This window comes from Camelina sativa, chromosome 11, assembly GCF_030686135.1.
Source record: "Camelina sativa cultivar CO46 ecotype springtype chromosome 11, ASM3068613v1".
NCBI lineage: Eukaryota > Viridiplantae > Streptophyta > Magnoliopsida > Brassicales > Brassicaceae > Camelina > Camelina sativa.
Window position 1 is genome coordinate 44,993,132 of NC_141890.1, and position 14,346 is coordinate 45,007,477.

Genomic DNA, 14,346 nt, shown 5'->3' on the forward strand with positions numbered 1-14,346 from the left:
TTAGTATTTTGGGATCAAAACATACATCTGGAACCAATTTGGTGAAAACTGATCGGACTAGCAAGCAGATGGAGCAAACACAGAAAAAGCATCGAGGATCGGCTGATCCTTATTCGGGATCGACCGATCCCGTACCTAAAGCAACTTTTCTTTTTTCGTTTTAAACCGACTTTTAGGATTTTTATTTTGATATTTAAGTTAGAGGCTCGGTCTTCAGAGATATAAACTTTATTTTCTGAGACTATATTGTATTAAGAGCTGGGGGAGAAGATCGCTAATCCTTCTTGACACTTTGGAGAAGATTTATAAACCCTATTTTCTATTATTTTGCAATTCAATTATGTTTTTTTCATCATTGATTTGTCGTTCATTTATCTCCATGTCTGAGTAGTTATTCTATTGGGTTTTTGGTTTCAAAGAAATTTATGATTCTCTAACGATGGTGTTTTAGATTTGGGGTTGATCTATTTTGTTCTTCATCTATTGTTGTTCTTAAAACCTAAACTAGATTAGCTACCTAGTTTATTATCGTAGGTTTAATTCATCGTGGCACCAAAAGTGTTGTTGAGTTGCTAGAAAAGAACTTAGGTGAGCAAGGTGATCCTTAGCCAACGGAAGTTGAAGTTAAGGCACCTTGGGAACATATCAAACTTAATTTTTTATTGCTTGCTTGATTTGCTAGATCCAAACGATGGTTTAGGATCTGAATTCATTGCATAGATAGTTAACGCTGCAAAAGTAGGTTAGGTTTATAACCGTGATTTGAGTTCTAGAACGGTGTTTAACGTATCCCCATATAACCACCTTAGTCCGAGATTATATTCCCCATAGATTCCTTGAGCCCATTGATCCAGAACAACTTATTTACTTTCCGTTTTTAATTATTACTTGTTTCACAAACTTTCTTATTTTGTCTTAGCTATATTCGATCTTCATAGTTTCATAGTGCAATTATTTGGTCCATGTGGATTCGATCTTGAAGTGTTACGAAGATACCACTAGATCGTGGTTGAGTGCACATCAGGTTTTTATTGAACTTTGATCAAAACTCAAGATATATGTATGTGTGATTATATAGAAATTAGTTATATATTATGAAATTGTATGATTTAAAAAAAAAAAGTAAAAGTGTTTGATTTTTGGTAATATTTCTAGAACGGTGTGTAACGTATCCCCATCTAACCACCTTAGTCCGAGATTATTGATATGTTACGGTTTTGACTCACTTTGACCCCGTTTATTTGATAGTTTTGTAGTTGTTTGAGTCCTTTTCAGGTTATAATAAGAGGCTAGGAAGCTAAAAGCAAGGATTGGAACAGCAGGAGCAATCGGAGCAGAAAGGAGTTGAATTGGAGCAGAAAACCTGATTTTAGACCCAGGAGCACATGCTCCCGATTTCCGAGCACATGCTCCCAACTCTACGGTTTCATGAAGACATGTGGCAAGCATCTAGGCGCCGATTCCCTGCCTAATTCCCCTTATTTTAGGCGATCCTTTGTGAGAGAAAGAGGGCTGAGATCGCTTTTTAATAGGGAGATTTGAATTTGGAATCTTTCCTTATTTTTCTCTACTTGTATGCTATTTAACCTAGGGTTTTAGGAGAGATATACTTACCTTTTCTTTTGGTTTTTGGGGGAGCGACGTTTTGTGAGGGAGAGGGAGAGCGGCTACGTTAGAGAAGCGATTCTGAACCTTTGTGATTTTTATATTTTTATGCTATTGAATTTCTCATCTATGTTGGCTATTCATTTCTCTATGTCTGAGTAGTTTTCTTTGCTAGATTAGGGGTTTCAAAAGGGGTTTCATGGGTTAGCAACAGAACACAAATAGGGCTTTATATAATCGATTGTCTTCACTATTGTTAGACTTAATGCTTAGGTTGATTTGATCACCCAATCTATGATTCTAGGTTTATCTATTCATCAAAAGTGTAATAGGTTGCTAGAAAAGACATTAGTGGGCAAATTATCCTAGACCTGCGAAAGTTGATGTGTAGGTGATTTGTGAACTTATCATTCCTGTTCTTTAATGCTTGTCTGCGATTCTGGGCTCAAACGACAGTTTAGGGTTTATGGACCGCCGAGCATGTGCTCCGGATGTCTGAGCACGTGCTCCGCGTTTCCGCACAAAATCGATCAGATAGAGTTATTGATACCACGACAGTGGATCAGTTTATATTTATGTTTGAGTTCTAGACTGGTACTTAATCTATGCCCTGAATAGTTGTTTAGTTGCTATCTCTGAAATTCCCGAGAATTACCCCTGATCTAGTGTTTTGCTTATTGCCTTTTTGTACCGTTTTAATCGCGTTACTGTTACCAAACAAACCCAACTTTGAATTGTCTTAGCTTGAAATTGAACCAATAGAACCATAGAGTAAAACTTGGTCTTCGTGGGATTCGACCCCTAAGTACTACTTCTTTGCTGTGCACTTGCAGTAGGAAAATAGGGTTTAAAACTCTGTGTATCAAGTTTTTGGCGCCGTTGCCGGGGACCAAATTTTTACCTTTGGTTTTCGGTGAAATTACTAGACTAAGACCTTACTGATTTGTCTTTCTGCTTCTTCTTTGTGTGTGTTTCAGGTGCATGTCAAGAAGATCTACAAGAAGAAACAACACCGAAGAAGTAGTTGCTTTGTCAGCCGCAGAGCTCTCTTTGGCAGAAAGAACAAACCGCAAGAACAGAAAGTTTCAATCCGTCAACATGGGTGACAACAGAAACAATGACGATATGGCTGCCGAGTTGCAGCAACTTCGACAACAGTTGGGGCAGTTGCTCCATGCTCAACACGAAAGAGTCGCGCCGCCACAACCGTCCATTGGGGACAAGGACAACCCGCATGTGTTCTACACCAACCGAGCGGCTATTGTTCCTCCCACCATCCCGATACAAGATTTTGAGATCAAGCCACAGATGATCTCTCTAGTGAAGCAGCACCTATTTCACGGTCTCCCAGCTGAGATTCCGATGCACCACATCGAGAATTTTGAGGAGATATGTAGCACCACTGGTTCAAATGGGATACCGCCAGACTTTCTGAAGTGCAAGCTCTTTCCCTTGTCTCTTGCGGATAGAGCTTCACGTTGGCTGAAGTCATTGCCACCTGGGTCTCTGACATCATAGGAACAGTGTAGATCTGCGTTTCTGGACCATTTCTACACCAAGGCTAAGACCGCTGCCCTGAGGAACAAGATTTCATCGTTCCAACAGCACACTGGAGAAGCCTTCTGCGAGGCTTGGGAGAGGTACAAAGAGTACCGTAGAGAGTGTCTGCACCATGGATTCAGTGATGAACAGATTCTGGGCATTTTCTATGATGGAGTTAACTGGGACTACAGAAACGCTCTCAACTCGGCCAGCAATGGGGATTTTATGACAAAGTCTAAGGAAGGAGCATATCAGTTGATTGAGAACCTAGCTGCAAGCTCCAGCAACAAGGCTCCTGAGTATGACAGGTCCGTGAAGGTCAACAGTGTCGATACGCAAAAGATCGACGAGTTGACAGCCAAGGTGAACCTTCTTCTGAAGGGGAGCCAGAAAACTGACCATTTTGTCGATGAGACGGGAGACATGCCGCTAGCTCAGGAGATTTGTGATGGAGAGGATGAAACGATGGAGGTTAATTATGTGAGTGGGCAAGGTTTTGTGCAGAACAAGGGTTTCAACCCGAACTACAAAAGCCATCCGAACTTGTCCTACAGAAGCACCAACGTGGAGAACCCTCAGGATCAAGTGTATCCGCAGCAAGGAGCTCAGAATCAGATGGGTTATCAGAAAACCTTCTCAAACAACTTCCATGGCAAACAGTTTGTGCCCACTCAAAACCGTTTCCAAGGGGGGAACCAGCAGGCATATACAAGCGCTCAACAAGCACTGCCTTTCACCAACCAGCAGTTGGGACCTTCATCTGCTAGCAGCTCTCAGGATGAGCTGAAAAACATGATGCAACAACTCTTGGTGAATCAAACAAAGCTTCAGTGGAAATCAACGCTAAGGTCGATACCATGTACAATGACCTTAATGGGAAGTATGAGGCAGTAATGTCACATGTGAAGAAGCTTGATGTTCAGGTTGCACAGACTGCTGAAGCCGTGAAAAGAACTCCTGGGACTCTGCCCGGCAAAGGGGAAGCAAACCCGCGGAACGAGTATGTCAATGCGATTGAGCTAAGGGGAGGAAAGAAGTTACCCCCTAGAGAAGCACCATCCGCTAGGATTGACAAGGGCAAGGGTATTGCTGAAGAATACCTTCCTCAACATGCTGCTGAGACTCCACCGTTGAGTAAAAAAGAAGCCGAAGCATCCGGCGAGCATGTGCTCCCACCCAGCGAGCACGTGCTCCCGACTCCCGATCAGACCGTTCGTACTGAGGTACCTCCTGCACGCGTGTACACCCCTAGGGTTCCTTACCCTGTTCCTCCTAAGAAATCTCGCAAGGATTTGGAGGATGCAAAGTGGAAGGAGATGTTGAGAGAATTGACGGTAAAACTACCCCTAGCTGATGTTGTTCAGATGATACCTGCTTTGAAGAGATATGTGAAAGGGTTAGTTTCTGGGAGTGTCAGAGGAAGAGAACGTGATGATGGTTTCAAGAGAGTGCAGTGCTGTGCTGCAAAACAAAGTGCTAAAGAAGAGAGATGATCCAGGGCGATTTGTCTTATTCGTGAGAATCGGTAAAACGATTTTTGTAAACTCCCTCTGTGATCTAGGTTCTAGTGTGAACCTTATGCCATATTCAGTGGCTAAAAGGCTGGGATACACGAAGTTCAAGTCTACACGGATTTCGTTAGTATTTGCGGATAGATCCACCAAGCGCCCCATAGGAGTGTTGGAGGATTTACATGTCCAGATAGGGGACACGCTTATACCAGCACACTTTGTGGTTAGGGAACTTGAAGAAGAATCACGTGACCCCCTGATCTTAGGTAGATCATTCTTATGCACAGCTGGTGCGATTATTGATGTGCAAGGGGGAGCGATCGATCTCCAGCTGGGGGATATGATCGCAAGGTTTGAGATGAATAAGCTGCTCAAGAAACCTATGATAGATGGTCAGACTTTTGTGGTTGATGATGGTTCAGAGGTTGCACATGAGGTTACCGATGAAGTTCTCACTCTCGACCCGTTGGAGGTTGCCTTGACAAAGGCAGAGGGTAAGTATGTATTCTTGAATGAGGAAGCTGATGGTTTTACAAGCATTTTGGATGCAGGTACACGGTTCCAGCAACTGGTAGCTTACGCCAGCCTAGACGATGAGAACCAATCAGGAGAGGAATCCGCCGAGGGAGCACCTGCTCCGGATTCCGGAGCACATGCTCCGGTAAAGTCAGCAGACGGTCCTTGGAGCGAGTTAAGAGCTCCAAAGGTAGAGCTAAAACCACTTCCAGCCGGACTAAGGTACGCGTTCCTAGGTCCTAACTCTACATATCCCGTGATAGTGAACTCTGAACTAAACAATGTAGAGACCGCTTTGCTCCTTTGTGAACTTAGGAAGTATAGAAAGGCTCTAGGGTATTCACTAGATGACATCCCAGGAATCTCACCAGATCTTTGCATGCATAGGATACATCTAGAAGATGAATCAATGACTTCGGTAGAACATCAGAGGAGGTTGAACCCGAATCTAAAGGATGTTGTTAAGAAAGAGATAATGAAACTTCTAGATGCGGGTGTAATTTATGCTATTTCTGATAGTTCCTGGATTAGTCCAATTCATGTAGTCCCTAAGAAAGGTGGAATTACAGTGGTTAAGAATGATAAGGATGAGTTGATTCCTACTAGGACAGTTACGGGACATCGCATGTGCATAGACTATAGAAAACTTAATGCTGCGACCCGTAAGGATCATTTTCCTTTGCCGTTTATTGATCAAATGCTTGAGAGATTGGCTAACCATCCTTACTACTGTTTCTTAGATGGCTATTCAGGTTTCTTTCAGATCCCAATCCATCCCGACGATCAAGAGAATACCACATTCACATTTCCTTACGGCACCTTTGCTTACCGCAGAATGCTGTTTGGCTTGTGCAATGCACCAGTCACCTTCCAACGATGCATGATGTCCATTTTCACTGACCTGATTGAGGATATAATAGAAGTTTTCATGGACGATTTCTCCGTCTATGGGAGCTCCTTTTCCGTTTGTTTGTCTAATTTGTGCAGGGTGTTGCAGCGGTGTGAAGACAAATATCTGGTGCTGAATTGGGAGAAATGCCACTTCATGGTCAGAGAGAGGATAGTGCTGGGACACAAGATTTCTGAAAAGGGGATTGAGGTTGACAAAGCCAAGGTTGAGGTGATGATGAGTTTACAACCGCCTAATTCGGTAAATCCGCAGTTTCCTTGGCCACGCCGGTTTCTACAGACGGTTCATTAAGGATTTCTCCAAGATAGCAAGACCACTTACCCAACTGTTGTGTAAGGAAGTGAAGTTTGATTTCGATTCTGCTTGCTTGGAAGCCTTTCACACGATCAAAGGAGCTTTGGTTAGCGCTCCGATTGTGCAACCGCCTGATTGGGACCTTCCCTTTGAGGTCATGACTGATGCGAGTGATTATGCCGTGGGAGTGGTTCTGGGACAGAGAAAAGACAAGAAGTTGCACGTGATATACTATACCAGCCGCACCTTGGATGAGGCTCAGTGCAAGTACGCTACAACCGAGAGAGAACTTTGAGCGGTTTTGTTTGCTTTTGAGAAGTTCCGATCATACCTTGTTGGTTCCAAAGTGGTTGTTCACACTGATCATGCAGCATTGAGGTATCTACTGACCAAGAAGGATGCAAAACCAAGGCTACTCCGTTGGATTTTGTTGCTTCAAGAGTTTGACTTGGAGATTAAAGACAAGAAGGGTATTGAGAACGGAGTTGCAGATCACTTGTCAAGAATGAGGATAGAAGAAGAGCTACCCTTGGATGATAGCCTTCCTGAAGAACATGTTTATTCGATCGGCATCTTTGATCCCGCCGAGCACATGCTCCACCTGGGAGCACATGCTCCGAAAACCCCGTGCAAGGCAATCGATACCAACAAACAGCCGAGTTTTCCTTGGTTTGGAGAGTATGCAAACTACCTAGCAGCAGAGAAATAACCTACTGAGTTTGTGGGGAACAAGAAGAAGAAGTTCCTAAAAGACATAAGGCGGTATTTTTGGGATGAGCCTTACCTCTATAGGCATTGCTCGGATGGTGTTTTCAGGAGGTGTGTGACTGAGGAGGAGGTTCCTGGAGTCTTGTTTCATTGCCATAGCTCACCCTATGCTGGACACTTTGCTACTTTCAAAACCGTGTCCAAAGCTCTTCAAGCGGGTTATTGGTGGCCTACCATGTTCAGAGATGCGCAGCGGTTCGTGTCTACTTGCGACACATGTCAGAGACAAAGGAACATCAGTAGGAGGAATGAAATGCCTCAGAATTTCATCTTGGAGGTTGATGTATTTGATGTTTGGGGAATTGACTTCATGGGACCTTTCCCGAACTCATTCGGCAATGAGTACATATTGGTGGCTGTCGATTACGTGTCCAAGTGGGTAGAAGCTTTGGCCAGCCCCAATAATGATGCAAAGACCATGCTCAAGATGTTCAAGTCGGTTATTTTCCCACGGTTTGGTGTCCCACGGGTAGTCATTAGCGATGGTGGATCGCATTTCATTAACAAGGTCTTTGAGAGTCTTCTCAAGAATAATGGAGTGAGGCACAAGGTCGCCACCCCCTACCACCCACAAACAAACGGCCAAGTTGAGATCTCTAACCGGGAGATTAAGAGCATTTTGCAAAAAACAGTGAACACAACAAGGAAGGATTGGTCTCAGAAGCTAGATGAGGCTCTATGGGCTTATAGAACCGCCTACAAAACACCCCTGGGGACTACACCGTTTCACTTGGTGTATGGTAAGGCGTGTCACCTTCCTGTTGAGCTAGAGTACAAGGCTGCTTGGGCAGTAAAAATGCTGAACTTTGACACTAAGAGCGCCCATGAAAGGAGGAAGATGCAACTGCATGAGCTAGAGGAGATTAGGCACCTCGCCTATGAAAACTCAAAACTCTACAAGGAGCGTTCCAAAGCCTACCATGACAAGCGGATCCTCACTAGGACCTTTGCTCCTAATGATCAAGTCTTGTTGTTCAACTCTAGGCTGAAACTGTTTCCCGGAAAGCTAAGATCATGATGGTCAAAACTTTCCGTTTTTAATTATTACTTGTTTCACAAACTTTCTTATTTTGTCTTAACTATATTCGATCTTCATAGTTTCATAGTGCAATTATTTGGTCCATGTGGATTCGATCTTGAAGTGTTACGAAGATACCACTAGATCGTGGTTGAGTGCACATCAGGTTTTTATTGAACTTTGATCAAAACTCAAGATATATGTATGTGTGATTATATAAAAATTAGTTATATATTATGAAATTGTATGATTTAAAAAAAAAAGTAAAAGTGTTTGATTTTTGGTAATATTTCTAGAACGGTGTGTAACGTATCCCCATCTAACCACCTTAGTCCGAGATTATTGATATGTTACGGTTTTGACTCACTTTGACCCCGTTTATTTGATAGTTTTGTAGTTGTTTGAGTCCTTTTCAGGTTATAATAAGAGGCTAGGAAGCTAAAAGCAAGGATTGGAACAGCAGGAGCAATCGGAGCAGAAAGGAGTTGAATTGGAGCAGAAAACCTGATTTTAGACCCAGGAGCACATGCTCCCGAGTTCTGAGCACATGCTCCCAATTCTATGGTTTCATGACGACACGTGGCAAGCATCTAGGCGTCGATTCCCTGCCTAATTCCCCTTATTTTAGGCGATCCTTTGTGAGAGAAAGAGGGCTGAGATCGCTTTTTAATAGGGAGATTTGAATTTGGAATCTTTCCTTATTTTTCTCTACTTGTATGCTATTTAACCTAGGGTTTTAGGAGAGAGATACTTACCTTTTCTTTTGGTTTTTGGGGGAGCGACGTTTTGTGAGGGAGAGGGAGAGCGGCTACGTTAGAGAAGTGATTCTGAACCTTTGTGATTTTTATATTTTTATGCTATTGAATTTCTCATCTATGTTGGCTATTCATTTCTCTATGTCTGAGTAGTTTTCTTTGCTAGATTAGGGGTTTCAAAAGGGGTTTCATGGGTTAGCAACAGAACACAAATAGGGCTTTATATAATCGATTGTCTTCAATATTGTTAGACTTAATGCTTAGGTTGATTTGATCACCCAATCTATGATTCTAGGTTTATCTATTCATCAAAAGTGTAATAGGTTGCTAGAAAAGACATTAGTGGGCAAATTATCCTAGACCTGCGAAAGTTGATGTGTAGGTGATTTGTGAACTTATCATTCCTGTTCTTTAATGCTTGTCTGCGATTCTGGGCTCAAACGACAATTTAGGGTTTATGGACCGCCGAGCATGTGCTCCGGATGTCTGAGCACGTGCTCCGCGTTTCCGCACAGAATCGATCAGATAGAGTTATTGATACCACGACAGTGGATCAGTTTATATTTATGTTTGAGTTCTAGACTGGTACTTAATCTATGCCCTGAATAGTTGTTTAGTTGCTATCTCTGAAATTCCCGAGAATTACCCCTGATCTAGTGTTTTGCTTATTGCCTTTTTATACCGTTTTAATCGCGTTACTGTTACCAAACAAACCCAACTTTGAATTGTCTTAGCTTGAAATTGAACCAATAGAACCATAGTGTAAAACTTGGTCTTCGTGGGATTCGACCCCTAAGTATTACTTCTTTGCTGTGCACTTGCAGTAGGAAAATAGGGTTTAAAACTCTGTGTATCAATTATATTCCCCATAGATTTCCTGAGCCCATTGATTCAGAACAACTTATTTACTTTCCGTTTTTAATTATTACTTGTTTCACAAACTTTGTTTTTTTTGTCTTAGCTATATTTGATCTTCATAATTTCATAGTGCAATTATTTGGTCTCTGTGGATTCGATCTTGAAGTGTTACGACAATACCACTAGATCGTGGTTGAGTGCACGTTAGGTTTTTATTGACCTTTGATCAAAACTCAGGATATATGTATGTGTGATTATATATAAATTAGTTATATATTATGAAATTGTATGATTTTAAAAAAAAATGTAAATATGTTTGATTTTTGGTAATATTTGTAGTTTCCAAATCCTATTCTTTAGCTCAATTGTTAAATTTTTATGGGGATGTAAAAGCATCTTATATTTTGAAATAAAATTATATCTGCAAAGCATAGTATATTTTGAAATAGAAATAGCATGTAAGAAGAATTAAAACAGCAAAAAAAATGAAGCAACGATTTCAATTTTCGATGAAACCTTTAGTATTTGAGAGTATGCAAGTCTTTAGCCGCATAAGGTGCAGGTGCAAATTTTGCTTGTTCTCTTCATTACACATTTTCCTATGCCATAACCTTCTTTTACGCAATATCGCCCACACAGTATGGCACCATCAGGTTTATTACAGGTCCCATGCGGCGCAAGCCTGCTAACTCGCTCTTTACAATCAAAATCTTTATTTCCTTGTACTTGAATTATGCCTAATAGAATTGCCATTGCTGTGTTCAGAGATATATCAGCCATTTAAATAAAATATCTAACTTAAAGTTTTTTTTTCTCTAACAGCGGACCACAATTAGCCGATCTATTAGCCATATCCCTATATTCGTAAGGAACATGATTTGATCTCTGTTATGATGGTACCTGCTCTCGGTGAAATTATCATTTGCCACGATACTAAGATCACTTCATAATAATAATAAAACACATAATTTTATACTAGAAGTTGGAAGATACACACACAATTTATCTCAAAAAGATCATGAACACGATTTTTTATTTCAGTTGCTTTAGAGTTTAGACATTATATTTATTTTAGAATTTTTTTTATTTTTTTTTAAAAAAAGAAAAAATCATGTGTTATGAATAAATAAAAATTAAGCAATTAGTTTCTTGTTATTGATCCGTTTCTTAAGATATAACATATATATATAGGGATATATAGCTTATTATATAAAGTTTAGTTCTCGAAGTTAGTAATTCACCATATCGTGACACGTGTTACTTTTAACGATCAGAGATCAAAATTAAAAACTTACCAGATCGTGACATGTGTCAATTTTAACGATTAAATATATAAATTAGTAACTCATCAGATCGTTACACCTGTCAATTTTAACGATTAGAAATCACATATCAAAGTTAGTAAACCATCAGATCGTGACACGTGTCAATTTTAACGATCAAAAATCACAATTTTCAAGCTTGGTAAAACGATGCATAAGATAATTGTAATATTATTATATTAAAAAAAATTTACTAATCCTAAAAGGAAAAGGATTGTAAATACATCCAGCAAAGAGATGATGACATATTTTTCACCAAATAAAATAATTTTGACTAGCTTTGTTTTTCTTAGTCAAAATTTCTTTTTTATTTTTTATTAACCTTTTGTTTGACACATCATTGTTCTTGAACAAGTCTCGAAAGCAATTTGTTTGTTGTCTAACCGAATCAACTATATAAAAATATGGGAATTTAATCAAAACTACCACATCTTGTTTAAATCTTTTCCATTATACCACATTGAAAAACACCTTTCATGTTCTACCACAATATGTATTTAAAAGGTCAAAAATAACCTTGAATTTATGAGCATGAATTTAAAGATAAATATACAAATAAAATGGGTACCAATTAATATTGTCTTTTTATGCAGCAGACACATGATACGACATATTGGCATTTAATGTGGATAAAGAAAGAATTAAAGTGCAAAAAGACAAATAGCTAAAAAACAAACTTTGTGGATAATAATTTTGTCTACCAAATTTTGTAAGTTTTTTGTTTCAAATTTTTGTCCGCCAATACAATTTGGGAGAGCCCATATGATTTGTCTAATATGTAAGAGTATTAAAGTTGTACACCGTAAATTTCAATGTTGTCCACTGAAAAACTCAATGTTGTCCACCAAAAATTGTTTAAAGTATTCACAACAATTTATCTACTTGGAAGAACCCATATAACTTGTTTAATTTGTATGAATATGAAAGTTGTCCACAAAAATTTCAATGTTGTCTACCAAAAACTTTAATATTGTGCATTTTCATATTGGTGGACGAGATTTATTTTTAACTATAATTGTCTATATATAGTGTAAATTTGTCCACCACTATATTTAAATCTCCAGGAAAATCAATAGAGTTGTAATTAAAAAACAAAGGTAAAAGAAGAAATGAAAGAAAATAAAAAGTGAAAAAAATGTCGGTAACTAAAAAAAAAGGAAAGGTGAGATTAGATGAGAGAGAAAGAGAATGAATAAAATAATAAATATTTTTGTTTAGTTTTTGTTTAAGGATACAATAGTCATTTTATTCAATTCTTATGGTATTTTAGAAAAAAGTTTTGAGATGTGGTATTTTAGAAACTACAGTGATACATATGTGGTAGAATTGTTAAAAAACTCTAAAAATATTCCTAGATATTACCACATGTTTTCGTCATCGTTTCTTTGAATTTTGTTTCGTTTCTCAATTTCATAATGCATACTATGCAATCTTTGACGTCGAAGTGTTAACAAAGTTTCATATGCATAATAACTAAGGTTTTTGCGACTAACAAAGGTCTCATGATGTTATTATTATTTCTATTAATTTTCATGATAGGTAGCATAAAAAAAAGATGAATATATAAATACAAGATAACAAAAGAGATTATATAATACTAAATCAGCTAAACAGAAAGCATTTTTTTCGTCGAACGAGAGTAAGTCTTACAAGAAAATGGGAAGCAAGAAATTTAAAAAAAAACAAAGAGCTCATTGGAGTAAATTAGCTAATAAAATAGAAAATGGATTAAGGAAAATATACAGAAAATTATTAATTCTAAAAAATGTATACTCACTTCTATATAAACATAGATCGTCTCATATTATTCATCTAGCAAAATAATTTATTCAAAAATATTGCTTTCAACTTTGTTCTATTGGTCAAACTTTTTTAATGGGAAAACAAATTTTCCTTATTTTTTAAAACCAAAATATACTCCTACTTTCTACTTTTTCAGTTTGGAATATGTAAGATTAATATGTTGACACAAAAAAAATGGAAGATCAAAATATGCATCTTCTTTTTCTAATACTGTATTTTAAAATTTATTGTAGTATTTTTAGATTGTTTTATTTAATTTATATTTTCATCTTTGAATTATTTGAGATTCATATATTACCGAGCTTATAATTTTCTATTATGTCATTAATTATGTCAACAATATATTTGTAACATACAATATACTTAGGTGTAAAAATACACTTTTAATGGTAACAAACATAAAATATTTGTATATGGATATAAATCAGTGTATTATAGCAAAAATTTTTTTTATAAATAATGTACAATAAATTTTAATATATTTTTATTAATTTTTTTTTATTTACAAAACTTTAAATCCGCACATCGGACGGGTCCTTATCTAGTATAAGATAAAATATCAGAGTAGTAAGTTTGACACCTACTCACCTAGTATTTTGTTTTAACTTCATGAAAAAAAGGTTTGAAACCAATATTTTAAAATCTACTAGTGGGTCTATAATAGCCTAAAAAGTAAAAGGCATCTAAATGGACTATGGAGTAATTAACAACATTATACATAACAAAATTTATTTCCCTAGTTATCAAATCTTTTTGCAAAGTCTAAACACAAATGTCAAACGTAACAAATTGCGTTTGACTTGCGGAATTTAATAAATGGATTTTGTTTAAGATACTCCCTCTGTATTATAAAGGTTGATGTTCTAGAATTTTTTTGTATCACAAATGATGATTTCTTTATTATATTTAATGCATTTTTATTGTTGAAATCAAATAACTAATTAATGTTTTTGTTTTTATAATAAACAATTAAAAATAGACATGCAGTTGAATGACAAGTGTAAAAAGGTATAAATAAATGAGTATTAAAAAAATGTAAAACAAAAGTAATTAATAATAATATAAAATTTATTATTTTTCTTAATCTTAGTGAAAATTCTAAAAAATTATCTATTATGATGCAGAAGTTATGGATACATTTGAACAAAACGGAAACACATAATTATAAGGTAACACACAAATTATATAGATCATGAACTAGCAACTAACCTCGAACTGGTCACGAACAAGCAACAATCACGAACAGGCCACGAACTTGAGTTGATCACGAACACAGGTTTCTCACGAACACGAACTGATCTCCGAACAGGAACTAGCCACGAACAGGGATTAGCCACAAACAGGGATTGATCACGAACTGGTACCGATCGCCGAGCTTGAACAAACAAGGACTTATGTTGCGGTGGCGGTTTAGGGTTTTAGGGATTTTTCGTTTAGGGTTTTA

General features: G+C 37.8%; 1 non-coding gene across 1 annotated transcript; it reads right to left on the bottom strand.

Annotated features, from left to right (window-relative positions):
* Positions 1 to 3,177: 3,177 nt before the first annotated feature.
* Positions 3,178 to 3,284, bottom strand: LOC147935451 (small nucleolar RNA R71). The gene has a single exon (XR_015573438.1). It is a non-coding gene; the product is annotated as a small nucleolar RNA R71 (small nucleolar RNA).
* Between the last annotated feature and the right edge of the window lie 11,062 nt (positions 3,285 to 14,346).